General features: G+C 57.5%; 1 non-coding gene across 1 annotated transcript; it reads left to right on the top strand.

Annotated features, from left to right (window-relative positions):
- The first annotated feature begins 247 nt into the window (after positions 1 to 247).
- On the top strand, positions 248 to 347 carry LOC118015490. Its single transcript, XR_004680656.1, has one exon. It is a non-coding gene; the product is annotated as a small nucleolar RNA U13 (small nucleolar RNA).
- Positions 348 to 5,412: the final 5,065 nt, after the last annotated feature.

Raw genomic sequence — 5,412 nt, 5'->3', positions numbered from 1 at the left:
GTCTCTGTGGGTCCTTTTCTGTCTCTGACAAGAACACTCCCATTGGATTTAGAGCCCGCCGCGGTCGGGGATGGTCTCACTGCAAGCCTCACTGTAATCACACCTGCAAAGACCCTATTTCCAAATAAGGTCACATGCTGAGGTTCCCAGTGGGCATGAGCTTTGGGGGACGCCATTCCCCCAGTACGTGGGTTCAGAGCTGCGTTCCCTTCCACTCCCAGGTTGGACTTAGGATGGGGCTCCAGGGATCCCTCTGTAGTTTGTAAGCGTGATGATTGGGTGTTCACACCATTCACATGTGCCTCCCTCAAACCTTGTTATGACCTCAGCACATTGCCCGTCTGACGTGGAAAACAGGAAGAAAGAATGGGGCTCCCGGACACCAGGCAGTGGGGACAGGGAGTGCAGGCTGGAGCACATTGTGGCCTGAAGGTGAGGCTGCAGGGGGACCTCAGCCACGCTCAGTCTCCGCGGCTGTTGTGTGGTGGCAGGAAACGTGCGCAGGAGGCTGGGGGAGCAGGAGGCTGGCCGTGAGGCTGGAGAGTGGTCTGGACGCCCCCACAGTCAGGTCGTCCTTACAGCCAGTCTGGGGGGCCTGATGTTTTCAGCCTCACGCCACCTGTCCTGCGCTCTGCCCTGCTAGCTGGCTGTTGGGGGACATTGCCCCGAGGGGAGTAGAGTAAGTCCCACTAGAGTAAGCAAATGGACTTCCCTTCCTGGCGGTGAGAATCCTTTGTTTAAATTTAAAAGCCACTTTCATTACCCCAGTAACTCTGAGCCTTGCGTGGTCCCCATTCCTCTCCTTCTTGGACTTACATCCAGCTGCTGCTCAATCCCAGAACCTCCCCAGCCCTTTCTTCCCATTGCTATGACCCTCGTTCAGGACTTCACCACTTTTTTAAAAAAAAGATAAACAGAGTCGCCTGGCTGGCTCAGTCGGTGAAGCATCTGCCTTCAGCTCAGGTCATGATCTCAAGGTCAGTCCCATGTCGGGCTCCCTGCTCAGCAGGGAGCTTGCTTCTCCCTCTCCCTCTGTCGCTCCCCCTGCTTGTGCTCTCTCTGACAAATAAATAAATAAAATCTTTAAAAAAAGATAAACAATTTATTTAAGCTAAAAAAGCCAACAAAACAGCACAGCCATTTCTCCCATCCTGTATCCCCCTGCCTCCGGCAACCATCAATCTGTTCTCTGTATCTATGAACTTCGTTTTTTAAAAAGTTATTTTTATATTCCACCTATAAGAGAAATCATACAGTATTTGTTTTTCTTTGTCTGACTTCACTTAGCATAGCATAATGTCTTTTAGGTTTGTCCGTGTTGTTGCAAATGGCATGATTTCCTTTCTTTTTATGGCTGAGTAATATTCCATTGTTTATATACACCACATCTTCTCCATCCATCCATCCATCCATCCATCCATCCATCCAAGGACACTTAACTTGTTTCCATGTCTTGGCCATGGTGAATACTGCTGCAATGTCCATGGGTGCAGACATCTCTTCAAGATCCTCTTTTCATTTCCTGTGGATATATACCCAGATGGAATTGCTGGATCATATGGTAGTTCTGTATTTAATTTTTTTAGGGAACCTCCATACTGTTCTCCAGAGTGGCTGCACCAGTTTGCATTCCCACCAACAGTGCATGAGGGTTCCCCTTCTCCACATGCTCATCAACACTTGCTTTCTCTTGTCTGTGATACCAGCCAACCTGACAGGTGTGAGGTGGGATCTCACTGAGGTTTTGATTTGCATTTCCCTGATGACGAGTGATGTCCTGCACCTTTTCCTGTATCTGTTAGCTATTTGCATAGCTTTGGGAAAATGTCTTTAATTGGATTATTTGGGGTTTTTTTTTTGCTTTTGAGTTGTATGAGTTCTTTATATATTTTGGATATTAACCCCTTAGTAGATGGTTTGCAAATATTTACATATTGATTGGTTGATGAACACATGTGGCCAGAGGCTTGCAGGGGGCCTAACCCTGCGTGTCCCCTCGGAGCAATGTCTAGTGTTCACTAATTCAGTGTTTGCGGTGCCGTCATAGAACAAAACTATCTTGAATAATGAGAATTGACAATATTTGCAGCCAAGGAAGGTCCATGGAAACATCTGCCTTAAACGATCGGGGCTCAAGAACTGGGCTGGAGTGTTTGGGGTTGGTTTGCAGGGCCCCCATTGCCTGCCCCTTGCTTGGGGCATGAAGCGGCTAAACATTGCTTTCTTCTGTGGCCAGGAGGGGGACACTTGTTAGATTCCTCACTTTTGTAACAGTTGCCTAAACATGATCAGAACTTCCAGTGAGAAATGGAATATTTAGTAGGGAAGAATTCCAGCCCCCATCACTGACGGTGTGATGCATGTGTGCATGCTCTATTCCAGCCGGGTTCCTGGTTCCGTGGGAGGCGCTGAGTCCCTGCGAAGCCAGCTGGGAGCAGAGGGCTGGTCTCTGCCGGCACAGGGGAGGGAGTGGGGCCCGGGCTCCCAGGCCAGCTCGGCCCCCGGCTCCATCACACTATATCCTTGGCCTCAACGATTATGTCAGGATTTTGTATGTGTGGATGGAAGCATTTAATTGTGTGTGGGATTTTTCAAAGGCCAAATGCTCCTTGCTTCCCGTCTGATCTGTTTTCAGAGATGCTGCATTGACACAGTTTCCAAATAGCCTCCCTAGACACGTTCTCCTCTCGCTGTCATTGTTGGCACCAGCCTGCTTTTCTCCCCCTTCATTTAATTTCATCAGTAAATTTATAAGCCTTTTGTTATACTGTACGCCTGTGGCAGAGAGATTAAAATGATGCCTGCTACATGACGCTTGAAATTACAGCATCATTTCCGTTCCTTCGGGGCAGAAATGACCTTCACTCATGTTCCAGCTCCCGGGAAGTGGGGCGCCGCTGGGAGGTGGTCCTTCAGCCAGAGCCGCGTCCCTTCTGGCTTGTGGACGAGCCACCCCCAGGTGGAGCAGCACAGATATTTGCAGCTTCCGGCTTCCGCTGTGCTTATGGAACGCTGGTCAGTGACACCTGCCCTTCCGGAGGGACGTGGTCAGCCCAGCCAGCTGCAGGGTCGCGGGGTCGAGCTTCTGTTTATGTTGTGGTCCTCGGGTCCTCAGAGGCCACACTGACCAGCGAGGTCCTTCCATGACTCAGACTCGCTGGAGTCTATTATTCCTCCCGCCCAACCCCTGCCTGGCCACTGACCTTTAGATGCAGCAGACGCCACAGTGGTTAGAAGGCCTCGCCCAGCCTCCCGGGTGAGGAAGGAGGCAAGCCCTCTCCCTCCTCGTGTGGCTGATGGGGTGGCCATTTGCTAATGGCTTCTATAGGCCTCCCGAGCTAATTTCCAGCCAAGGTCCTCTTCTTCGTGATGAGCTTTGAGGATCGTTTCTGCCTGACTCAGTACCCCAACACCAAATCCTACAATCCCACAGGACTTCTGGCAGGATGGGGCGAATCGAGGCCAGCGTGCGTTTCTGCCATCGAATATGGGTAAAGTTAGCTCAGTTTGGGAAGATGGTGTACTTCCAAACACGCGTGTGTCTGTAGGGGTGAACTCACCGGGTGTTCTCTAGTCCCGGCCTCGGCCGCCTGGCTGTGTCAGAGGCCGGTGTGACCGGTGCGTGCTACCCCCGCCACCCCCCCCACCTGGCTGTGCGCCCCCAGCCCAACCGGCAGCAGGGGGGCTGTCCCTGCCCTCGGGCGCTAAAGCCTCACCTCCCCCGAGGTCACCACACCCACAGCCGGGTCCTCAGAGGAGCAAATCAGGCTCCGACCTGAGGCGGCGCGGGGGGGGGGCGTGGGGACGGGGGCGTTGGGGGGGTCTTTGGGGCAGCAACCTGCCCCCCCCCACAGGCCCGGCCGATGGAGGCCACCCCGAGGGCACGCCCCCCTCGGGCTTCACGCACGTCCTTTCTCGCAGGTCATCTGAAAAATAGCCAGATGGTCACCACAGCCATGTGTCCTGAGCTGGTGGGCAGCCCGCAGAGACAGGGAGGGGATGCTGTCTCATGCGTGTTCCCAGCCCCCCGGGGAGGCTGCCGGGCAGGGCTCCCAAGTGGGCAGGACTCCTGTCCCACCCTGGGGAGGTTTTCCATGCCGGCCTTCAGCGGGCACCACCTCCGGATGAGGTAGCGCGGGCGCTGCTGTGGTGCCCAGGGCTCCCCCGGAAGCCTCGGGCTGCGTCCCTCCCAGGCATCAGGCCCGGGGCGCCCCTGCTCGGAGCGGCGGGCGTCGGCCCTCCCCGGGAGCGGGAGGCCACGCTGCTGCCCCCTCTCCTGCCTCAGCATCGATGGGCCAAGGATCACAGGATGGCCCCCTTGCTGGGCGCTGTGGCCACATTCACAGGCCTAGTTCGGTGTCACGGGGTCAAGCCTTGACCCGGACTAAAGGCCCTTCAGGCGCATGTGCTGCCGACGTTCAGGGCAGGAGCACCGGGGCCTGGGACCAGAGCCCAGGACTCTGAGAGCGGACGGGCATGAGGTGCGTGCTACCCCCGCCCCCCGCCGCCAGCCCCTCCAATCCCAGAAGCCTGCCTGGCGGCGGTGGCTCCGTCCGAGGGCACGCTGGGTAAGTGACTCCGCCCCGCTCTCACCTGTTCACACCTGTTCTGAAAGCCGGTGCTCCGCCCGCCCCTTGCGGCCCTCAGTGGGACGGGCCGCCTGGGCACAGTGGGGGCCGTGAGGGCGCGTGCCTGCCTCGGGAGAAGCGTGTCGTCGGGTCCGCGGGACCGGTGGAGAATCGCGTTCCGTACGGTTGCCCCCCTCGCCCACGAGCGACCCTCGGCCCGCCAGCTCCGGGGCTCCGGCTGCGCCGGCCGTGGCCTCGCCTGCCGTGGCCAGCTCCGCCCGAGCCGCTGTCCTGCCCGGCGGCAGCGGGCGCAGTTTTTCCTCGCCGGGTGCGGGCCGGACGCGCAGGCCCCCCGGCGGGGCGCAGCGAGAGCGCGGGCAGGTGCGCGCCGAGCCGCGTCCGCCCGGTTTCTAACTCCGCCTCCTCAGAGTTGGATTTGAGCTCCTCCCGAGTGGGAAAGCGGGCAGATGGGGGACCCAAAGAGCGGCGCTGAGTCCCCGTAGCCCCCTGACCGCCTGTGGGCCGCTCCCTAGCGCCAGCCCCGCCCGCGTCCCCATGTTCCATCCGGTTCCTTAGCAGTCAGCTCACGATTCCACCTGGTTTTTGTCCCCGCCCCAGTCCCCCCTTTTGGTTACACGGCCCTCTTCCCCACCATGTCCCGCAGCCCCCAGGAGTGGGTTGTGCAAGTTCCCGAGATTGGGAGGCCCCCGAGCACAGGATCTGCCCCGTGCACCCAAAAGGCTCCGTGCCCTCGGAACTTGCCCACTGCTTTGGAAGGACCCGTCAGGTGTGGGTTGGGGAGCAGTTCCTTCTGCAGGGATAAGACCCCCCCTTCACCCGCGGC

This window comes from Mirounga leonina, unplaced genomic scaffold (genome assembly GCF_011800145.1).
Source record: "Mirounga leonina isolate KUSES-001 unplaced genomic scaffold, KU_Mleo_1.0 Mir_165, whole genome shotgun sequence".
NCBI lineage: Eukaryota > Metazoa > Chordata > Mammalia > Carnivora > Phocidae > Mirounga > Mirounga leonina.
Note: the sequence above shows the minus strand (reverse complement) of the source record. Positions and strands in the feature narration are given on the sequence as shown.